This window comes from Cupressus sempervirens, chromosome 4, assembly GCF_028749045.1.
Source record: "Cupressus sempervirens isolate cs-2001-9-10 chromosome 4, ASM2874904v1, whole genome shotgun sequence".
NCBI classification, from domain to species: domain Eukaryota; kingdom Viridiplantae; phylum Streptophyta; class Pinopsida; order Cupressales; family Cupressaceae; genus Cupressus; species Cupressus sempervirens.
This window is the reverse complement of record NC_143121.1, coordinates 912,597,888-912,623,423: the sequence shown is the minus strand read 5'-3', so window position 1 is coordinate 912,623,423 and position 25,536 is coordinate 912,597,888. Positions and strand designations below refer to the sequence as shown.

At 35.5% G+C, this 25,536-nt stretch overlaps 1 pseudogene; it reads right to left on the bottom strand.

Moving 5' to 3' along the window:
* Positions 1 to 2,859: 2,859 nt before the first annotated feature.
* On the bottom strand, positions 2,860 to 4,072 carry LOC149564369 (uncharacterized; annotated as a pseudogene).
* Positions 4,073 to 25,536: the final 21,464 nt, after the last annotated feature.

The window sequence follows — 25,536 nt, the reverse complement described above, 5'->3', positions numbered from 1 at the left end:
TAACAAAGTTTGAAGAATTGCTTGAATTAATAGAGTGGAGAACTTCATGAGCCACAAGTGCCCCTTCCATGGTTTCCCTTCCCAAGACAAATCCACCTTGTTTTGGAGAAATAATAGGTGGAATAAGATGTTGAATCCTAAGATATATGGCTTTAGTGATAATCTTATAGGATAAATTGCACAAAGAAATTGGTCAAAAATCCACAAAAAGTTTGGGGATCCTTAATTTTTGGAATAATGGAAATATTGGTAGTGTTAAAATATTTCAACATAAGTTTAGATCTTCTAGATTCTTCAACAGCCGCCAATAAATCCCATCCAATTATATTCCAACAACTTTGGTAGAACTGTTGGTGTTTGAAAATACTGGAGGGTTTTCAATTATCCCACTGAGAAATTGACATATCTAGGGGCAGCTAACTCCCATTTTCAACATGCCATTTCTGACAATAGGCCAACTATAAGGCATGACCCTTCTTCTACTTCAAGCTCTACTAAACCTAGGTGGGTAGACCTTAGATTCAAATGATACCATACCAGTACAAAAGCATATCCCTGAATCTATTAAGTAGATTTTACCCTTATTTCTCCTAAAGACTTATGAAATGACATGGACCTACAGTAGCTAAATGCAAATTTATGACATTCATATGCTGAGTGAGGGTTAAACTTTTATGCCCACTAAACAACATGAAGAATTGAATTTATTTGAATAAAAGATTTGTGCAAATGCTATTCATATCAGCTTGCATCTAATTTAGTGATCAGTGCCTTATCTATTGAAACATAGAGTCATTACCAGCAGGATGACCTAACTAGATTGCATTGCAATCAAGTTTATCAATTGAAATCCCCTAATCCCATACTTATGCAATATCCCCTTCATACACCCAAAAACCCTATCAGAATGATGAAGCATTTACTTAACTGCTTGAGTCAAAAGCAACAAAGATCTGATACACACTTCATCCAAAATGTCTTAAACCAAATGAACATTGTTCACTTAATCACAAAGTTAATGACATATGAAGAAAAGGAGATAGAATGAGAGAACTTAGATAAATCATGTAAATCCCATTTTGTATTTATCCTTGGAAAGACTAAATATAGTAACTGGTAACACAAAATGAAACTCAAGATAATTCACATGATCTAGTATCAATATCCATTATCTCAGAAATAAAACACATGAAAATGAAATGTAAATCTACATAGGGTGGATGTGTGGCCTTCACTGGTAGAGCTCAGCTTAGTAGTCAGGAAGCAAAACCATCTACAATCTTGGTTTTATAGTAGATTTGGAATCCTGCTGGTATTACCCAGAGAAAATTGCCAACAACCTCAAATGAAAGAAAGAAAGAATGATATAGAAAAGAAAGGAATCTCAGATCTGATTTCAAAGTGACATGTGCCCTCTTGGAATTTCATCCCTTGTAACTAAAAAACCTCTCTCCTCTTTCCACACATTGATCTAACTTTTTTTTCACCATTTCTTGTAACAAACTTGAAAATATCCTCTATTCAATGATGAAAGCTCTTTTTGCATCCAAAATATCTGATTTGCCTTATGAAAATTTGGTAAAATTTTAAGTTTTTACTGACTTGGAAGTGGTTAAATTCACCTCAAATTGCATTTTTACTGTCTTTTACCGACATTCAAGTCATTACACTATTTAAAATCAAAATTGATCATCAATACCTAAATTCAATTGCATAATAGGAATCTGGAAGAAAACCTGCTATAGCATGAACTAGCTGCTTCCTGTGCAGAAACTAACCTCAAAATTGGAAAGTTCATTTTCTCACGATTCTGGCTATATATAACACTACCATATTCGCCTCTCAAAAACCTCTAGAAAGTGATTTTGAAAAATACTCTCCTAGTATAAAACCTTGTTCTACAACCCCTTTTTAAAAAAGAATTTAAAAAATCAAAATTTCTAAAGTTAAACTTCAAAAAATAAACTTTTGAATTTACAAGACCCTACACGTACATTTGATCAACGTTTAAAATTTTTGCATTTTCAAACATTTTAAATTTTTCCCTTATGCCTCCATCTGGGTCAATGGGCTTTGACCATCCTTTTGCCACATGTCAACCTCTGATTGGTCGACCAATACTCATCAGACACCACATCATCATCTGCTCTAACCTGGTGCCACATGTCAGTTACCCGCTATCCCACATTATTTATCTTCCTTGCAACTTCTAGAAGCAGGCATGCGCCAGCCGTCGATCTAGACATGTGGCGACATTTGGTGAATCTATTCTAAACTATTCCTTTGGTGCCACCTCATGACCAGTTGGAACCCATTGCCACATGAAAAAATCTCACAATTCCACATTACTTAGCTCTCGGGCATGTTGAAATTGCGGGCTTGCACCCACCGTTCATCTCGCCATGTGGCACGAGCGATCTCTTGCAATCTCTAGTTTGTGCGCCATGTCATCAATCTCATGTTTTAGTTTAAAATTTTATACACACGAACCACCAACTGATGTCATCCATGTGCATGCAGGTCCCTTCACAATAGCCAATGCTTTTATAAAAAGCCACAACTCGTAGACATTAAGTTGTATCTAAAGAATTGTATTTGAAGACTAAAAGAAGTCCACCCTGAGCAATGTGGGATATTGGTTTTAAACTGTATTCTGCCCCTGTTCCTCTGGCTTTTATATTTTCATGGGCTTCTACTTCCTCTTCTCTATGGATGCTTCCTTCACGTGGGATGGCTTGGTTAGACAAATTATTCAATGCAAAAGTTTCCTTCTTATCTAACGTGTCTCCTTCTTCCTATCAATGACTAATACCTTTGAAGCAACGAATTTGTTCTTCGTATGATTGTTTTAAACTTCTTTTACTGGTAGCTTTGCTTCTTCCTTTTTAATTCGAGGAACCACACCTCCTCAAAAAACTCATCAGATTTGTGCACGTCTTTGCTCGTTGGAAGTACACAATTTGCTAGCATCTCATTCACTGCTTCTAGAGGAACTTCTTTTCCCATCTCCTTAAAAAAATTTTGTTTTGGCTCATATTTTTAGCTCTTGTGGAGGAGGGAAAATAACAACTGCAATCTTGCGGTAGTCCACAAAGGGCCTTAACTTGCATTTTTGAGCACTCTTGTATACATTGGTTTGATCTAGGATAAAATTTTGAGGTATTTTGGCAGCCCTAGCTAATAATGTATTGAATATATTAGTAGCTCAGTCCATTAGCTGATCAAAATGCTCACCATAGTTCCCTTTCCTTAGCAACCCATGAACCTTCATTTGGTCAAGTGCTAGATTTGTTCCAAGAAGCATATAATGCTTCTCTGGATGGCTTTTTAACCAATTCTCAACCTAGGTAGTTTTTCTTGAAGTTGGAAACCCTACCATCATTAGAACTTCACAATCCTTTACAGAACCAAATTGGGGGCCAATTATACCATTCCCATCCTTGAGTGAAGCATTCCAAGGCTTGTAACCTTCTAGTGGAACAAGGCCATCCTCAATGCTAAACTGCATCTAGACTACAACATTCTTCAAAATTACATGTGGAAAAATTGCAGGCTCCCAATGTAATTTCTTAAGGGGAGTATTTGTTACTTCAATACCCTTTGGACCCGAATCAAAATGTTTAGCTACACCTAGTTGTGACCCATTCTTAGAAAAGGAAATTTTAGCCAAAGGATGGCTTTTAAGGTTCACTACACACAAAATAGTATCACCAACACTAAACTTTGAACCATAATCCAAGAATTTACCACCTATTGAAAACTTTCTAGTACCCCCATAACCAAAGCTTTGGCTTGTTTCACCGAGGCTTCCCATATTGTCATCACCTCTTAAAACACCAACATGACACAAATTTTGCTAATCAGGGGGTGTATCTTCCATTTCAACAGGTTGTGTAGCAGTGATCTTACAAGAGAAACAATATTTGCCACCTCTTATTCCTATAGAGGCATGAGCACCTGACCAATAGTATGCAAAGCCTTCATCATGCAAAGCATGACCCTGAAGACCATTGTCTTCAATGTCAAAATCTAGATTACAGTTTGCGGGATTAAGTTGTACTCTTTGGGCCATCCTCACTTCTCAACTCCTTGCTTCTCTAAGGATTAAAATAAGAGCTCTCCACTAGGCTTTACTGTAGCATTTTCTCAAAACAAAACTATGGTTTGGCACAGACTAAACCCTAAAAAGTGTAACCTAAAACCTTGCAAGTTCATTGTCCATTTGAACCTCTCACCAAAAACTCTAAGAGCCTATTGCACGTTTCCTCATATAGTTAGATGAGCTTTTGAAAATTGTATGAAGGAACCAAATGATAACAAATTTTACGAGGATAAAATGGATTCTTAATCAGGAAAAATGAGATGCCCCAACTCTGCAATATGCTTTGAACTAGAAATAAAAGATAAATTCTTGAAAAGGTGTATTGAATCCTTGATCAAGAAATCATAATAAAGCACTTTCGTTTCTTATTGAAAAATTAGAATTGGTCCTTCATGGATTGTAAAAACTTGCATTATTCTAACTCAACCCTATCCTGTAAATGCAGATTAGTCGGGCCCAAAAATGGGTCTGGCTAAAAAAAATTTCATTTTCAAATAACTGAAATGTCAAAACTAACTCATTCATCATCTAATACTAATCCAAATTAGATTTAACCATTGAATCAACATTTGAAACTTATTTTATCTCTTTCTGCAACTAGTCACCTTAATGCCAGAAGGTTCTTTGACTGCCCTTAAAAACTAATCCAAACAGCTAATCGGGCTTTGAAAACCAGCACACTGATTCTCTGTTCTCAATTCTTACATCCTGTCAAATCTTGTCTCATGAAAAATTTAGGGTCAAAAGATATTCACTATTGAAATTGCCCTCTCAGAATTCCTTGCAAGTAAGCACGTCAGAAAACACTAAACTGGGTTCAGATTTAGCTTTAAAAATTGGGCAAACTGACACTTGGGGAAATGAAAATTGGGGCATTGAATCTCTGTCATAAGGTGAATATAAATTTGAGATTTGGGCTCATGAAAAATAACTAGGCGCAAATGGAGAGCGGTCAAAGTGGGCTACTTGGATTTTACAAACTGGAACCACCTACAAAATATTTTTTGCGAATGGAATTGACCTAGAAAAGTGTGCAAATGGATTCGTCAAGACATGCAAACTGGCACACTTGGAGCATTTTCAGTGGACAACAATCCATTAAATCTAGGAAATCATAGATTTCAGGATATAACATCACGAACAGGGGTTCCAATCAATTTGCAAATGATGACACTAGTAAAAAAGATAGAAATTGCATTTGAAAACTGATCAAACAGATTCTTCATGAGCTAGAACTTGAAAAATAACAAGTCTTTGATGTCTACAACACAATACAATAGGAAATTTAGCATTTTGGTCAACTAGTCAAAAGTTATAACACATCAAATAGGGCTTCTCAGAATTATGTGCAATGTGCAAATGCATGAAAACAGTAATTGACCAACTTTGAGGGATTCAAAACCTAGTCAAATGGACTCAAAACAACTCAAAATCTGAAACATAGGTTCTCAAGTATGGACACTAGGCACTCCCAAAGTAGAAAGTCACAAAACATTTCTGGATGCAAGATATTCAATTGCAAACGCAACCTCCTATCGATGTTTGACACCTAGGTGAAAATGCAAATTTGGAACTAGCTCAAAACAAGACTTCATGAAATGGCTTAGAACGGTAATTTAACTTCATGGAATAGGTAGATGAACTAAATGGAAGGTTTTAGAAGCATTGAACATCTCTTAGGCCTCAAAAGTACAGTCGAGTACAAACTCATCAAAAAGTGTTCATAGGGCTTGATTTTCTCAACAATGCTCAAAATTTGGGCTACAATTTTGAGCGCCAACAAGAACAATGTAGTAAAATCATCTAGACCTGGGGCTTTGTCAGGCAGAAATGAAAATACAACCTTTTGAATTTATTGAATAGTGAAGGGAGCCATCAGAATATCATTGACTTGATCTGTAATCAGTTTAGGAATAGAGGCAAGAAGTTCATCCACTTGTGACATAGAAGGATTAGGCAAAATGTCAGGCGCAAGAAGGTTTTTAAAAAAATTGACACCTTCATTTTTGATAAGATTTTCATTGGAGAGGAGATCACCAGAGGTAGCATCTTTGATATGGAAAATTGTACTATTAATTCTTTTTTTCTTAGCTGAAGAATGGAAAAACTTTGTATTTCTATCTCCATCTTGGAGCCATAATTCTTGAGATTTTTGTCTCCAGTACATTTCTTCTTTAGCATACAGGTCCTCCCATTGTGATTGTAGATTCTTTTGAGAAGAATATGTTTCTTCATTCATTCCCTATTGGATGATCTGATTATATACTTCTTCTAACTTTTCCTTGACTTCTACTTTTTGGTGGAAGACATTTTTGAAAACCTTTTGATTCTAGAGCCTAATTTGGGATTTGACATATTTAAGCTTCATAGCAAATTGATGCATTTTAAGACCTTCCATAGGAACTTCATTCTACCACTGTTGGATACTATGTAGAAAGTTTGGATGCCTAAGCCACATACTTTCAAATTTAAATGAAGAGTGAAAGTGTTGTTCTGAACATTTGTTGTTGCAAATGAGGCTTAAAAATATAGGAAAAGGATAAGATCCTGGAAGTGTAAGGATTTCTGAGGAAATATCTGAGCAATTCAACTTCCAATCATTTGATAAGAGAAATCTGTCTAGATGAGCAACAATATTAGAAAATCCAGATCTCTTATTAGTCTAGGTAAATGAGCCATTATTTGGGTGAACATCCATCAGATTGTTGTTATCCACAAAAGCATTAAAATCTTGTATGGTTTTAGGAGGAGGGATAATACCTCCAGTTTTCTTGGATTGAGATAATAAAGCATTAAAATCACCTCCAATAACCACTTGCAGTTTCTCTTGCATTTGAAGAGAGCATGCGATAGAATCCCATAAACATGCTTTATCCTTAGACAAAGCAGGTCCATAAACATTAATGAGGATAAAAGATATGTCAAACGCAGATAAATGAAGCATCTGCCAATTATTTTCTTATTGGAGGAGCTGTGAATTAGTTGTAAGAGGATTCCAAAGGATTGCTGAACCTCTAGAAGCACCCAATCCTTGCATATGATAAGAATTCTATTTTTTCTAGCTAGCAACTATTTTATCAAAGTTATGTTGGGACAATTTAGTGTCTTGTAATAAAATAATATCTGGCTACAAAGAATCAATAACTTGTTTGATTCTTTGCCTCTTGTCAAAGGCATTTAAACCTCTAACATTCCAAGAAATGATTTTCATTAGAGACAAGGAGAACTCCTAGTTCTCCTTGTCGATCTTTTAATAACAGTGAAGCTATTGTCCAAAGTTGTTTGAATACCTACATCAATTTCTGTTCTTATCTTAGAACCCTTCACTCTACCTTGTGCCTTTGGTGTTTTAGCTGTAGGAAGTATTGTAGACGGAGATTACAAAATTGATAAAGGCTGAATTTTAAAATTATTTGGATCATGAAGATCGTGAGACTAAGGTTCTTTAGGAAACGATACCGTAGATTTTTGCACTAGTTGATAGAGATTAACCTCTAGTCCCAAGGGATCTTCTACCATTAAATCTGCATTTCCTATGCTAGAATCTTGAGGAAATTGGTTAAGAACTATCTATTTTTCAAATGCTTGACTTGGGATCGATTTATTCCAAAATTGAAATTCTTGAAGCAGGGAGTCAATCAGAGGTGAATTGTAATCCTTAGCTTGCAAACCTTCTTCTTTGGCAGTATCAAAAATAATAGAAGTGGTAATTTCAGACAAAATTTGATCACAAATAAAATTCAATATCACAGGAGAATGATGAATAGAGAGGCACCAAATAGGCTTCCCTAGAAATGAAAGCGAAAAACTTTTGTTCTGAAAATTGATCAAATTGAATGACTTTGGAGATACACAACGTTGAAAATCTATCAAAGGGAGTAACTTGGATCTCACATCTTTAAAGGAATCCATTGAAGATGAAGGGACAAACTCCAAAAAAAATATTTTACTATTGAAGCATGCACGCTGGAAGAAAGCCATAATCGAAAGAAATTGTTGAAGATAAACCATGAATGAGATTGACATAAATTCACTTGTATGCATGTTCACTGCATGCATATTGTGCAAGTTATCTGATGTATCATCTTGATCCCCTGACATGGAGAGAATGTTATTGGCCTCAGAAGTGTGAAAGTCCATCAAATAAATTTTCCAAGAGCAAATATTGGGGTCTAAATAGTGATCGAGACAAACTTGTAAAACATCCTCTTGTCCAGTTTGGCACATAAAACTGAAGTGACCAAGTTTGTCTTGAAATTTGTGAATCACAAAGGAATCCTGCACCTTAACTAATTGCATCCATTTCCTCATTTGGATATGAGAGAAATAGATTTATGAAATGGTTTATGCATATTACTCAATAAAAAAACCCTAACTTCCATTTGAAAGCACTCGTATGGAATCAAATCATGTTTCAAAAAAATACCCAACTTGTTAGCTATAATTTCCACAATCTTAGGATCATGATATTCTAAAGGCAAGGAAGGAAAAGAAATCCAATGTGGAAAGAATTGGATTTTAATATCTCCTAGATTAAAATTTGGAATGCACAACATGGTATATAACCCCACTCCTTGACAAAACCAACCCTTTTGCTTATTAACAACATCTCTTTCTTCTTTCAAATTAAAAATAGCAATAAAGAAATTGGAGTCTAAGTCATGATAAAAAATATCTTTAAGTCCAAACCAGTGTATAAAAGCCCAATTCTTGATATCCATAAAAGATAAAGAAGAAATAGAAAACTTACCTATGAGAGCTATCTGCTGAAGAGTAGAGATTGAGCTCTACAACATTTGATTTGAAAAAGTAACATGCAACTATTGTTGAGAAGGATTCAAAGGATCTTGATCCAAAAAATTCTGATATTTCTCTTGACTAGTATCCTGCAACTGTTGATCAGGTGCAAAATTCGGAAGGCCTTGATCTAATTTACCCCGAGTTTTCTTTCTCCAAATCTCTTTTGGTCTTAAGGGGGCTCTACGAATTCTCAAATCTAACTTCTATTGAATCACATTGTTTTGCATTTGGGTAGATTGTATTTGGATAGGTAAATCGAGAGGAGCACCTTCAAAAATATCAAAAACTGGTTGCTTTTTTAAGATCTTTCTCTTTGGACATTTCTGTGCAAGTGTAGATCACATATTCGCCTTTGCAGGAACCAAGGAATCTGAAGGGATTCTCTGGGACAAACGATTCATTGAATGATTATTATGAGAAAAAATTTCCCACCCAAAATTTTTTGGAGGCTGAGGCTGATGAGCATGGTTAGAAGATTCACCCTTTTCAAAATAGGGTGAGAATCCAAGGTTTGTAGCTTGAGAACCTTTAGATCCCAATTGCGACCTTCAATCATGAAAACAAGGGTTAAGGAAAAAGGGTTTGGCAAGCTGAACAATTGCTTTCCCTTTGAAAATAGACTTATCAATGGTATTTGGGAGCCATTTAGAATTTATATCTTTGAAATGGCATCTCTAAAATAGAAAAGGGTTACACATAGAATTGATTGGTTGTACCACTGGTGTAGAAGAAAAAATTTGTCTGAGGTCAGGATCCTAAGCTGGTTGGACAATAGGGGTAGATGAAAAAATGGAAGAAAATTCATGAAAGATAGAATCAGAGCCAGTTTGATTACCATGTTCTTGTTGCATGGCGTCATGAGATTTTCCCTCGCACCTATGTTGATGCTGCTCCAAGCCACGCCACTTCCCCTTATCCATGTAATGTTGCTATTGTTGATGAGCTAGGCCATGAGAAACCGCCTCACACCTAGGATGATGCAGGTCAACCCCCTTACCTCTATCCTCGACGCCATAGCTCTTGTGCACCATTTTTTTCAAAAAAATTCAAAATGTTATACCATCACCCAAAATATTGACAAAGTGCGGGTGAGAGGCTTTAGAAGTGTGACAAAGAGTTGTTTAAGGTAAGGTTTTTCAATGATTTTATCTTGCATAATGGAACTATTTTGAGGCTTCAAAAGTGTGACAAAATCATAAATGTCATTATTATAATGTGAGCAGTATTATTATTATTATTTTTTAATAAATTATAATGTGAGCAGTATTAATTTTTTTTTAATCAAACAGTATTGACAATATATATATAATATTAACTATATAATTATTATATATTTAATGATTTTGGTGAAAATAGGTTTTGAAGGGACCCTGAAACCCTTTAACAAAAGAAAAAAAGATAAAACATTAAAGACCACCAAGTTTTACAAGGACCTGAAACCTACTGAGAAATAGTATCAAAATTAGGTTTTATAGTTACTTGAAACCACACAAGTACCCAATTTTTACAAGGACCTAGAACCTAGTTTAAGGAGCAAACAAAAGCCAGAAAATAGGACTAGAAATAAAGAACCAAAAGTTGGAACAAAAACTTAAGAACAAAACCTAGAGAGAGCTACTACTGCAGCTCTTTCATCATTTTAACAACCTCTTTTCCAATCTCTATAGTGTCTTGAATGGAATCAACAATAGTAGCCTCCTAAGCACACTTCCTAGAACTCTGCCTGGTTCTCTTGCTTGGACCCCTTGGTGATATGATCTCTTCATTTGTGCATTTTCTAAGACTAGCAGCAATAGCGTAGATATTAGAAGTCACCTATTCCATTTTACTACCACTTTCTTTTATAAACATTCAAAGGTTTTGTTCATAATCCTTGAGTTTTTTTGGGATTTTTCCCACCTACACTTCCAGCTAGCTGATTTTGGCATGGTCAATATCCTGGTTTTGTTGCACAATATCCATTTTCTTTTTCAGAACCATAATTTCATTATATATCCATGAATCAATTTGGAGAATGGAATCAGCTTTTTGCTTAGTAGAGTGAAAAAAGGAGAGCATAGATTCTCTCTACAGAGAATCAATCGTGTCCTCTTCCACAACCTCTCTAGTAGGAGATGCAATCTTATCTGTCTGTTCCTCCTCCCTTATGGTGGTAGGGTCTTCATTTTTATCCTGTTCCATGACCTCTCTGGTGGATGAAGTAATCTTAACATTTTGATCCTCCTCCCTCATAGTAATAGGGTCCTCTTTAGCCTTTTCCATCTCTTCTTCACCAGCATCAGTATCAGTCTGATTACCATCATCACCAGTGTTACCCTGTTCTGTGTTATCTTCATTGTTTTCTTCCTCATCCTCTTTCCCACTTTTTCCTTTGCTCTCTGAGTATCCTTCTAGATTAGAACTAAAATCTCCAACATTCATGTTATCTACTTTGTTTGGAGTATCATCCTCTTTCCTTTCAAAAATTTTAGATTCAGTGTTCAGTTCCACCTTATCTTTTTGAGAATGCGAGGGTTTTTGTTCGAGAATCCTCTTCTTACCCTTAGAATTCTCTTCATTCTTCTTCTTGTTAGAATGAGAATCAATAATAAAACCCTTATTTTTATCTAATGAAGGAGTGGAAACAATGGACTTGATTTTATAGTAACCCTCAATTAGGAGAATTAAACCTTAATGTAAAATAGGACACGACTCCTTCTTCCTATGAGCATGCAGACTTTGAAGTAGAGAAAACCACAAATAGAAAGGAAAAGAAAGTCTATCTTTGTGTCTAAAATGATTGAGAAAGACAAAATGGAATTTATGAACTCTTTTATTTCTACCATCCAGAATGAAATACTCACTGGTACAGGAGAGCACTGTACACTCGAAAGTGTCACACTCTAAACCCTTCTATCCAAACGATTCCATGAGTTTGGAATGCTTGGATGCCGGCTTAGAGCTCCCTATCCACGGAGTGCAAGAGAGTGTATTTCAAGTTCAAGGGCTCTCAGATGAGCCTTAGAGATACTCTTCTTGCTAGTAAACCATGCAATGGGAGGTTCCAAAGACAAGATGCAAGAATGCAAATGTCCCAAGGAGTTCCTCAAGAACGCAATGCAACTAAAGATTAAACTAGAATGAATATGAAAAATGCAGCTATTCTAAGCATGGATGAGAGTGTTACAATACCATTAATAAGCTATGTGAGATAGATTATTGCAAAATAGAAGCTAAACTAACATGCAACATGAATCTAAGCTAAAATGCTATGGTATGAGAGAATGTAGACAAGAAATAGAAGTTCTCCACAAAGCTCCAAAGAAACCTGTTAGAAAACCTGCAGCATAACAATATTCAAAAGATGGATTGATTGAGGGGGAAAGCTCTCTCCCTTTTAAAGATGTATGGACGGTGGAGATCAAGATGAAGATGGTGGATGATCAACGGTGGAATTTGAAAATAGGAGTGATCCATGTGCACACACAAATCAACCAATAGAATATAAGTTGACTTGTCATATAAGACAAAAGTCACAAAGCCTTTTCTTTTAATTGCAAAATAGAAAAAAGACTTTATGTGTGCACTTTAAGTGGGTTAGAAGAATGGGGTCTTTTATTTAATTAAAAGGGGACATGTTCTTTTAATCAAATAATGAACTTAGGATAGCATAGTCAAACTATAGGTTATAATCAAATAAATTGATTATTAGCAATTTGGCTTAGGTAAGTGATTAAATTAATTTAGCCAAAATGTTGAAAAGGGGGCTAATAGTCTAGATGACCATTTTTAGGTGATTACATTTGCCCCTCTTTGACTAATGTGTGATCGATCTGGGAACACATTATGTCAAAGAAAATCGAAGCCAAGTAGGCGATGATAGATATAGATGTCTAATTTCGAAGAGTGAAATGCAGAAATAGATAGCAAGTCCTAAATGCACAGCCTGATAGCAGTAGTACTGAACACTAGGAAGAGATGATGTTAGAATTCAAGAAGAATACTAACACTTAGAAAAGCAGATAGAGTGAGAGCAAGTGAGAAGATAAAACAAATGCTCCTAAGCAGTGATAGAGTATTTCTGCCCCCTCGGGATCGAAATTGAAATGAGGTAAGGGGATGCAAAAATTGGCTAGAAATGAGAAAATTAGAATATAGCAATGTCCAAGATGACAGATAGATGATTAGAACTCAAGAATGACTATTAGAAACTGACAAAATGCCCCAGTTTGACTAGAGTTGACCTTGAAGGATATAGCATAAAATTAGGTCAAATCTAGTAGAAAGATGATTTAGATGTGAAACAGTGAATTGAAGTAGATATGAAGTATGGAAATGATGAAGACATGAATAAATGAAGATGCCCCAGTGATGATTCGGAGATTAGACCTCAAACGGTCAGCTAACTGCTCAGAAGAAAGTAGAATTTTAAAAGACAATTTTGACCATCAAGATGAACTTGAATTTGGATTTTGATCCCGAAAATGAATCTAGGACGTCAAAATTATTTAAGAGGTCAAAACTTTATATAATGTGATGACAAGATAGAAAAGAGATGAAGCGAAAGATTAAGAAGGTGAAAAGACATGAACAAGAAGAAAGTAAAGAAATATATGAAAGGAGTTAGTTGATATGTCCACAAAAAGATGAAGAGAGAGCTCTCCCCATATGCAAGAATGCAAGACTAAGCTAGAAAATGAACCTAAAATGCAAGCTAATATGCAAAGTGGTTTACCAGCAAGAAGTGTATAACATTTAGACTCTTAATTTCATCATTGAGCATTTATTAGGGACATCATGAGATCATACAACCATCACTAGTATAACTATGAGGATATGAATATGATCAATATTAGATAGGTATGTGGAAATCCAATCTAAGCATCAGAGACATTTAAGTCAAGATAACTACATGATTAGATTCCTTAAGTTTAATTTAGCAAGATTACACCTGTATCAAGGCATAAGCGCCAAGATAAACCCTGAGTGCGGTCTTGCAAAACAATCAAGGATGATACATTTATAAGTCAAAGTGTTGAATAGGACAAGCATGAATGCTTACAACACTATAGACAAACAAAAGTATACCCACAAGCAGAAATCAAGAAAATATGTCCCATGCCCCCAGTCTTCTAGTCAATGACATCCTTGAAAGACTATTAGGGAGGGAATACATGGCAAAGAAATCATCATAGACAGCACACAAAGTAGATAAATGTCAGCATAGCTCAGTCGTTTAAGTGTTAAAGTGCGTGTGTGTAAGTCACTTGGCCATTTCTTCCAGACTTGATTCTGATAGTGAGATATCGCGACATCGGAGACCGTAGGTAAACTATCTGTAAAGTGTTAAAAAAAACTTGATGTCAAAGTGGGGGAAGTGTTGAGAAACACTATTTTGTGAGTTGTCAAAGAAACCCTAATCCACAAGAATACCTCAATAGGCTAAGTAGCTATGCCCCCAAGATGAGGACAAGAAACAATTCCAAGCCAGGAAATGTGTAGCGAAGTGGATGATTGAGACTGATAGACATAGGTGCGAGGGTTTCAAGTAGTGCCTGTTTCCAGGTTTTCACCACTTGACAAATTTTTTCAGGACTTTTTTCAATTTTTTGTATTTTTGTATTTTTGATTTTTTTGGTGATACATCAAAGTGCCTATTGCTAGGTTTTCACTAAGAAGATCATTTTTTGAGGACATTTTCTGATTTTTAGGATTTTTTCAGGATCATATATGATTTTTTGAATTTTTTAGAATAATTTAGAGATCACTAGTTCTCAAACAAGATCACATCATTTTCTCCCAATATCTAGTAAGGTATAGGATATGATGGAGCAACAAGCCAGTGGATAAGCAAAGATGGATGAAAAAGGAGCATGAAGCAAGTAAAAGTGATCCTCAAGCACTGACTCCTCAAGAGTACCCAAGCTAGGGAAAGAGGTGAAATAGTCATATGAAGCATATATTGGATAAGCAATGGAAGTAATAGAAAGATAGCATGTAGGATAAACAATGAAGCCAACAAGTGCGATAGCATATAAGATAACCGATGAAAGCTAATGAGTAAGATAGCATGAAAGCATGTAGTCCAAAAGAGTAGCCATGTCAAGAGACCTATGAGAACCATGTTTCATTTATTATGATCAAGACCAAGGGGTCAACTAGATAGTATACCAATGGGATAGAGTAATAAGAATAAAGCTCAAGATAGAGGCTATGAGTGAATGGGAGAGCACAATAGAAAATCTGGTGGATAAGATAGCCAATATGCAAAGATAGCTCAACATTGTCAAGATCAAAGAGAGAAGAAGGGATAGATGGATGATGGAAGAATTACACATGATGCCTATTTTCTAAGTTTTCATCATGGTACTTATCTAAGGTGCCACAAGAAGTAGTTTTCACCATAGGATAAATTTATTTCTCTTTACTTTTGCTACCAAAGTGTCACAAGATGTGGTTTTCACTAAGGCACATTTTCATTTTTTTAATATTTTTTTCTTTTCTTTTTTTTGAATTTTTAGAAAGAGCTCAAGCTTTTTGAATGTAGATAGTTCTCCTATAGGAAAGATAAGTCATGATAAGACAAGACCATAGAAAGGTATGCTCAAAGATGTTGATAGGGTTGACTAGAGTTGACCTTGAAGGATATAGCATAAAAATTAGGTCAAATCTAGTAGAAAGATGATTTAGATGTGAAACAGTGAATTGAAGTAGATATGAAGTATGGAAATGATGAAGACATGAATAAATGAAGATGCCCTAGTGATGATTCAGAGATTAGACCTCAAAAGGTCAGTTAACTGCTTAGAAGAAAGTAGAATTTTAAAAGACAATTTTGACCATCAAGATGAACTCGAATTTGGATTTCGATCCTGAAAATGAATCTAGGATGTCAAAATTATTTAAGAGGTCAAAACTTTATATAATGAGATGATAAGATAGAAAAGAGATGAAGCGAAAGATTAAGAAGGTGAAAAGACATGAACAAGAAGAAAGTAAAGAAATATATGAAAGGAGTTAGCCGATATGTCCATGAAAAGATGAAGAGAGAGCTCTCCCCATATGCAAGAATGCAAGACTAAGCTAGAAAATGAACCTAAAATGCAAGCTAATATGCAAAGTGGTTTACCAGCAAGAAGCGCATAACGTTTAGACTCTTAATTTCATCATTGAGCATTTATTAGGGACATCATGAGATCATACAACCATCACTAGTATAACTATGAGGATATGAATATGATCGATATTAGATAGGTATGTGGAAATCCAATCTAAGCATCAGAGACATGTAAGTCAAGATAACTACACGATTAGATTACCTAAGTTTAATTTAGCAAGATTACACCTGTATCAAGGCATAAGCGCCAGGATAAACCCTGAGTGTGGTCTTGCAAAACAATCAAGGATGATACATTTATAAGTCAAAGTGTTGAATAGGACAAGCATGAATGCTTACAACACTATAGAAAAACAAAAGTATACCCACAAGAAGAAATCAAGAAAATATGTCCCATGCCCCCAGTCTTCTAGTCAATGACATCCTTGAAAGACTATTAGGGAGGGAATACATGGCAAAGAAATCATCATAGACAGCACACAAAGTAGATAAATGTTAGCATAGCTCAGTCGTTTAACTGTTAAAGTGCATGTGTGTAAGTCACTTGGCCATTTTTTCAAGACTTGATTCTGATAGTGAGAAATATCACGACATCGGAGACCATAGGTAAACTATCTGAAAAGTGTTGAAAAACACTTGATGTCAAAGTGGGGGAAGTGTTGAGAAAAACTGTTTTGTGAGTTGTCAAAGAAACCCTAATGCACAAGAATACCTCAATAGGCTAAGTAGCTATGCCCCCAAGATGAGGACAAGAAACAATTCCAAGCTAGGAAATGTGTAGCAAAATGGGTGATTGAGAGTGATAGACATAGGTGCAACGGTTTCAAGTAGTGCCTGTTTCTAGGTTTTCACCACTTGATAGATTTTTTCAGGACTTTTTTCAATTTTTTTTTTTTTTTCAATTTTTTTGGTGATACATCAAAGCACCTATTGCTAGGTTTTCACTAAGATGATCATTTTTTCATGACATTTTTTGATTTTTAGGATTTTTTTCAAGATCATATATGATTTTTTGGATTTTTTAGAAGGTTTTAGAAATTACTAGTTCTCAAGCAAGATCACATTATTTTCTCCCAATGTCTAGCAAGGTGTAGGACATGATGGAGCAGAAAGTTGGTGGATAGACAAAGATAGATAAGAAAGGAGTATGAAGCAAGTGAAAGTGATCCTCAAGGGCTGGCTCCTCAAGAGTACCCAAGCTAGGGAAAGAGGTGAAATAGTCATATGAAGCATGTTTTGGATAAGCAATGGAAGAAATGAGCAAGATAGCATGTAGGATAAGCAGTGAAGCCAACAAGTGAGATAGCATGAAGCATGTAGTCCAAAAGAGTAGACATGTCAAGAGACCTATGAGAACCATGTTTCATTTATTATGATCAAGACCAAGGGGTCAACTAGATAGGATAGCGATGGGATAGAGCAATAAAAATAAAGCTCAAGATGGAGGCTATGAGTGAATGGCAGAGCACAATAGAAAATCTCATGGATAAAATAGCCAATATGAAAAGATAGCTCAACATTGTCAAGATCAAAGAGAGAAGAGGGGATAGATGGATGATGGAAGAATTACGCATGATGCCTGTTTGCCAAGTTTTCATCATGGTACTTATCCAAGGTGCCACAAGAAGTAGTTTTCACCATAGGATGGATTTATTTCTCTTTACTTTTGCTACCAAGGTGCCACAAGAAGTAGTTTTCACCAAGGCACATTTTCAATTTTTTTCATTTTTATCATTTTTTTGAATTTTTAGAAAAAGCTCAAGTTTTTTGAATGTAGATAGTGCTCCTATAAGAAAGATAAGTCATGATAAGACAAGACCATAGAAAGGTATGCTCAAAGATGTTGATAGGGTGATGAAAGGGAAATGGTAGTAGGAAGAATATATGGAGGATAAGAGTTCATGTATAGAAAGGAGGTGTAAGATTTAGAGGATTTCATGAGGGTAGCTGAAATATTGGACAAGATCAACATTGACACACACCTTGAAGGGTATTGGAACAATGGAGTAATCATGGATGAAGTAGCTTGAGGTTTAGATGTATGAGGTGGTAGAAGAGATTTGGAAAAAAGTGGAGTGGAAGGCTTTGGAATATTTTTAGAAAGAGTTTTGGAAGAAGATGAAATGGAAGCCTTTGGAAGCTTGAATGTCAACTTTGAAGTATTTTCAATATTCAAGTCTTTTAAAAGAGACTTGGGAATCCACATAGCTTTAGATTTTCCTCGTTCTTTGGATGGTTGAGAGTGCATTTGTATAATGATGGATTTAGGAACCCATATTTTCTTTGGTTTAGCTCTTTGAGTAGTGGACCTTTGCGGTCTCTTTTGTGCATTCTCTTTCTTAGCATTCACATGTCGATTAGATGGGACATAGTGATCTTTCTTTTTCAATGGATTCTTATGTTTATTCTCACTTCTAAAGGACTTGGGATTTGTGGATGAATAAGGATGATATGACTGGTTTAGATGTATAGATGGGTGAAAAGTCATCAAGGATGAGTGTCTTTGTTGATCTTGAGGTAATATAGGAGAGCTAGGGAATGAGCTATGAGTGAATGTAGGAGATGGAGGAACATAAGGCCCCAATATGGATGGAAGGTTTGAATGCTTTAGTTTAGATGGATAAGGACCAAGGATAGATTTAGAAGACACAAAGGGATAGTGGGAAGGGATATCAACATCTTTAGAATGAGCAGCATGGTCAAAGCCATCAATAGACTCATAAGTACCTTTGATAGGAACAACATTTTTAATAGAAGCACTTGAAGCTTGAGCACAATTTTGAAGTGGATATGGAGAAGTAGAACATGAGGGGATGCTTTGATCTTGACAAGTAGCCTTGGATAGCATATGAAGAGAACTTTTCTCATAATTTTCACTAAGCTCAAGGGAAATGGAAGTGGTATCTTCATCATACTTAGGAGGTGGGAAAGATATATGATATGGAGGGGAAAAATCTTGAAAGAGATGAAAGGGTTCTTGATCTTGATCTTTCTTGACATTTATAGCTTTTTCTTTTTGAGAGTCCTCTTGACATGGAGCCACTTCTAAAGATAAGGGAGAATGAAGAGTGAATGGAGTAGTGCATGGATTAGGCATAGTAGTGCATGAAGGTTGAGGATGTTTAGGATTAGTAGCATGGAAAAGGTTTGCAGCCAAGTGAAGGTTAGCTTGAGTTTCTTTTAGAGGTAGCCCTTGAGGATACATGTAGTCAATGTGGAAAGCATTAGGTTCTTTATTTGATAGAGGCATGTTGGAAAGATTTGAAGTGTTGGGAGATGCATGCGTGTTGGAAGAAGTGGAAGATGTAATGGAGCCGCTACTAGACATAGGTTCATTAATGTGATCTTGCTCAAGGAAAGTATCCTCATCACATGAATCATTAGAGGTATCAATAATTTCATTATCAATAAGATCTTGGATTTTATGTTTTAGCTCAATGCAATCTGAAGTACTATGCTCATTATGTTGATGATAAGCACAATAGTTATCCAAGAATGGGTTTCCATATGAGCTAGACTTAGGTAACATGATGATCTTATTGCCAAGAAGTTTTCGCAAAGTGTCATCATAAGAATCTTCCAAGGGAGCAAAAGTTCTATCAAAATTATGTCTAGAGTCCTTTTGTTGTTTCTCAAGTGTATGGTATGCATGCATATCTTCATCATTAGCTTGGCCAAAGATAGGTCCATCATGAAATTTTAACATAGGCTCAAAGGACGTATCAATTTTTTTCTCTCTAAGGAGGTCTTTAGATCTAGAAGATGAAGACATTTGATGTCTTGAAGTAGAGCATGTAGACCTAGAAGAAGAGGATGCCCTCAAAGAAGGTGACTCACATGCATGTAAAGACCTTAAGGAAGATTCATGTAATGATGCAATCTTCTCATCTAACCTTTTTTCAAGTTTAGACTTCATTTCTGTCATGCGTTTAGATAGAAGAAGGTAAGAAAGATCATTTGTCTCTTCTAGTTCTTTGTATTGTGCATATAGATCTTGAAACTCTTTAGTGACATGGAGGATATCATGATCATCTAGATTTGGTTGAGGTTTGGTAGCACAAGCTTTGAATTCCATAGTGGTAGATAGATAATCAAGCATGAAGGAGACTAAGGAAGCTAACAAGGTGACACAAGATAGCTTGATGTCCAAACTAGAGAGGTAGATTATTCACTTGCCAATATAGTAGAGGGAGATGAAAGTGACTTGTCAAACAATATGTCCAAGAAACTTATGACATGAATGACTCAAGTCAATAGCTAGGAAAGATGCCCAAATAGCCAAATAGATAGAGCAATCTCCTTTGAGCATACCTTTCTATGGTCTTGTCTTAACATCCTGCCAAATTTCCTTTATCTACTCCACATCGTAGAAATCTCCACTTTTTTCTAGATTTTTCTCCTCAGCATCCATTTTAGGAAATTTTTTGAAAGCAGCATTTGAAATGCTAGTTCATTTAGTGAACTTAATGCCTTCCATGGGTAAACCTATGATCTCCGCTATGAAATCCTCCATCAATTTCACAGTGACACCATGTAAAGAGACCCTGTCCTCAGTCCAATTTTTGAAAAAGGTCGTGGTGGCATGCGGTTTGAACCCATGAAGGTGTTCCAAATAACTTGTCACCTTCCCCTTCTCTAAAATCTTCCAAACATCCTTCCTAGCCTTCCATTCATCACAATTTTTGGGTTCTTGTTTATGTGGCTCACCTCCCATTTTCAGAGAATTGCAGAGAATGGCTAAAACTAGAGGCAAGAAAAAGCCAAAAGCAAACAAGTAAAATAGATGCCAAATTTTCATCACATCACATAAAACCCATTTTAGAGATGATATGTGCAAATCTCGCCTTGCAATCACATAAATGTACCTCCTCGAGGAAGAAACTTTGACAATCGTAAGCCCACTACCAAAAATCATTAAATTTCTAATCTTGGCATATCTCTCCCACCTTTGCATGAGTAACATCATAATTAATAAGGGCTTTAAGATCAACATGCTTATATAGCTCACCAATCCATGTCATTTTATGACCCATATGAACTGCATAATTGGCAACCCAGTCAGCTACCCCATTAGCCTCACAACAAGTGTGGGCTATTATAACTTTTTCAAATTTATTAATTAGAGATTTAATATCCATGATTATTGCCTCAATAAACCAAGTAATTGAATTTTTGTTATTGAGTGTGTTAATAATATTTAATGAGTCACCTTCCAACCATAGTTTAGGGTAACCCGAATCAGCTGCTAACTCCATAGTGTATAGAGCAGCAGTAGCTTCAGCAATGTGGCTATTAGAATTACCTATAGGAACTAAAATGGCATCAATAATATTGCCAAAATGATCTCTTAAGACCCCTCCACATCCTGCTCTTCTCAAATTACCCTTTACAACACCATCAAAGTTCCCTTTAATCCATCCATTAGGGGGAGTTTTCCATCTAGAGGTTAATCATGGGTTATTAATATTCAAATTAGGACCTTGTGATTGCAAAGGATTATCAATTTGAAAAGTTTGAACAATTTTTCTTTGAGATTTGAAATTTTCCTTTATAGCTATAAAAATATTTTTTCCAAGCACCCATCCTGGCAGATCTTTATTTCTAAAGATTCTATTATTTCTTTCTTTCCAGATACCCCACCAGAGATGGGGAAGAGTTATTTTCCATAGCAGTTAAACATCAGGATCCCTAGAAGGACACTTCCAACTTTTAAAACAAAGTTCAACATTGTTTTGATGGACCTAAATTATATTCTAGTAGTTGAGAATCTTAGTCCAAACTTGTTGACTATAAGAATAGTTCAATAACAAATTGTCTCTATCTTCAAATCCATTTTTACATAAGGTACATCTATTTACCACATTAATACCTCTTTTTTGCAGATTATCCTGGGTGAGGATTTTATTTTGAAGCATAATCCAGTAAAAAATGTTTATTTTAGGTATGAGACTCTTAATCCAAGCTTGAGACAAAAAAGGATGATTACCCTTCTCCCTAGAAGTAAATAGAGTAGAAACTTTGAATTGACCACTAGGATCAGCATTCCATATCATCTCATCCTCATAAGTAGGATGTAGAGAAAAAGAATTCAAACTTAAATTATATATTATTGAAGCCTTGATCAATATCAGTCAAATTTACCCAAGAATTGTTATTCTAGTAATGACTCGCTAAAATGCCATACCTTTGCTTACATATGTAAACTTGAGTAGTATCTTGAAAATATTCTAGTAGAGGATGATCCATTAACCAAACATCTTCCCAAAATCTCACCTTTTGCCCATTTCCAATTTTCCAAGAGCAACTCTTTCCAAGAGCAACTCTTTCCAAGAGTATTCTTTGTCCCCTGAACAACACCCAATATGGCAGATGGATGAAGGACATCAGGAGAGGAAAGGAAATAAGCTAGAGTATTAACATTAAAAGGATACTTATGTTTCCATATGATACTCCATTCATTGTCATCATGATAAGTTCTCCAACCTTGTTTAGCCAACAGAGCTCTATTCATACTTCTTATTTTCCTAATCCCCATACCACCTTCTCTAATAGGCTTACACACTTGGTCTCAAGCAATCAAAGACAGTCTCTTTTTTTCCTCAGTCCCAGCCCATAAAAAGTTCCTCTAAATTTTTTCAATAGTATCTGCAAATTTCACTTGAATTCTAAAAAGGCTCAAAGCATAAGTTGGTATACTTTGAAGACAAGCTTTGAGAAGAGTTAATTTACCTGCTTGACTTAAAAGATTTCCTTTCCATCCTGCCAACTTCTTATTGAATTTATTTATGATGTCTTCCCAGAAGGAATCAGGGACTTTCAAACCTAAAGGTAGACCCAAATAGATTGAAGGGAAAGATACAATAGAACACCCAAGGATATTAGCAATTTTATTGTGTCTAGGAATAGGGGTATTGATAAAAAACACAATACTTTTATTCCAATTAATCAATTGACCCAAGGCTAAAGAATAGAAATTTAGAGCTTGCTTCAAGTTGTTGGCTTCATTGACTTTAGATTTACCCATAAAAAGTGTATCATCAACAAACTATCCATGAGAGAAAATAAGAGGTTGGGAAGAAGGTTGTAAACCTTTAATAACACCTTTTTGAACCAAATCCCCTATGTATCTCCCCATAGAATTAGCCATAATAACAAAAATAATGGGGGATAAAGGATCTCCTTGTCTCAAACCATGGGAAGGATTCAAAAGATGAGAAGAACTACCATTGATCAAGACATCTATAGAAGAGGTTCAAATAAACTGATAAATAGTTCCAACAACCTTATGGTCAAAACCAAAAGTATATCAGATTTTAGATAGGAAAGCCCATTCAACTCTATCATAGGCCTTAGCAATGTCCACTTTCATAATAAAACCCTAGTTATTGGAAAATGAAAAAGAATGAATATTCTCATGGGCTAAGATAACAGAGTTAAGAATTTGTCTACCTAGGATGAAGCCATTTTGCTGATCAGCAATGATTGAAGGAATCGCAATAAGTAATCTAGAAGTAAGGACTTTGGAAATAATGTTATAGAAAGAATTAAAGAGGCTGATCGGTCTAAACTAATCAGGAGAATCAGCTCCAATCTTCTTGGAAATTAGACAAAGGAATGTGGAATTGATTTCCTTAAGCATTTGTTTTGCTCTATAAAATTCCTTCACAGCATCAAAAACATCTTTTCCAACAAGTTTCCATAATTTTTGAAAGAAAAACATGAGAAAACCATCTAGACTAGGTGCTTTGTCTCCTCCTAGAGAACAAATAGCTTTAAAAATGTCTTCATCTTTGGGGATAGAGCTTAATGATTTATTCTATTCCTTTGAAACCAAAGGTGGAATCACTCTGAGAAAATCAGCTTGGTGGTCCAGATTAATATTAGGATCAGGAGTCATTAAAGAAGAGAAAAAGGAAACCATTTCTTCCATAATGTCTTTATCCTTAGTAATCTTTAGATCCCCCTTTTTCAAGTGTGTAATGTGAGTTTTAGCTTTTTGCTTGAGGGTAGAGAGATAAAAGAAACTGGTATTTTTCTCACCTTCGCTCAACCATATCAATCTTGATCTTTGTCTCTACTAGATTTCTTCTTTAGTAATGATTTCATGATATTGGGCCAACTTGTCATTTTCTTCTGTAATAAGGTCAAGAGTGTATCTTCCTTTTGAATTTTATCCTGAATTTTTTGGATGTCTTCCTTGATAGCAGATTTATTCTCAAAAATATTACCAAAACATTTTTTGTTCGATATTTTAACTTTTTTTAAGAACATTTTTGAGCTTGGAAGCTACTCTATAGAGAGCAGTACCTTCAATGTCTATATTCCACCATTCAGCCAATTTGCTTTCAAACTAAGGATGTTACTGTATATGAGCAATGTTAGTATGCTAATAGAAATCAAAATTAAATAAAGCTTCTACAAACTAAACAAAATTCATAAACTTCAAGATAGACTAAGATGAGCTCTCAATTGAGAATATGAGCCATTAATGGGCTCTCTCAATGAGAAGCTCTCTTGTTGAGTGGCTTTGTCTAAATAGATAGGATGTATGCTCAAGCTTATGCTTCAAAAAGGGCTTCAAATGGAGTTGGAATTTGGGTGTGAGTGTATGGTTTTGATGTAAAATGGCTTCTTAAAATGGCATTATGACTTTACTTCATGGATTGTGTTCTTTTGGAAAGGGGAAGGACCCAATTTATAGGCAAGAGGCTTGAGGGATTGAGGGCTAAGATGCAAGGATGGGATAAATCTCATGGAGGGCTCAGATTGAGAGGAGAGCACATGGATTGTGCTTCCTTACAACCAATCAGGGAGTGACACATGTCACAGGGTGAGAGGATGGAGGAAAGGGGAAGGATGAGTCAATAAAGGAGGCTCAAGGGATAAAAGCTTCATAAAGACCCTCATAATGGCTTGTAAGAGCAATGAAAGGGCTTGGAAGAGTCATTTATGGCCTAGTGGGCTTCATAGAGTTTTATGGTTGGGATATTTTGAGGGAGATGAGAGGAATTTCGACTTGGGCTTGATTAGGAAGGTTTTAAGCTTACTTAGGATTGTGCAAATGATTAGTGGATGGATTAGGATGGTTTAGGATTAGCTTAGGGATAGGCAAGTGGATGGCATTTAATGAAGGTGGGTGAAGGAGGAGATATTTGTTAACTTTGGCTTGGGTTAGTAAGTCTTAACCCATTTTTAGGGAATGTGACAAGGTTAGGAGGGGATTAGGATTAGGTTTAAAGAGATCTTCTAGAAGAGTCTAGAATTTGGATGAGGATAAAGACTTTCTAGAATAGTCTAGAACTTCCTAGGATGAGGATGAAGACTTTCTAGAAGAGTCTAGAACTTCTTAGGATGAGGATAAATTAGATTTTTAGGAAATAAATAAAATTTTATTTATTTCAAGGGTCTGGGTTGAGGAGATATTTATTAAAACTTTTTTAATAAACATGAGGATTAATATTTAATCTTAATTAAATATTTTGAGTTGGGATTAGGGGTAGGAAATGATGGGATTATCCTTTAACCAAAATTAAAGAAG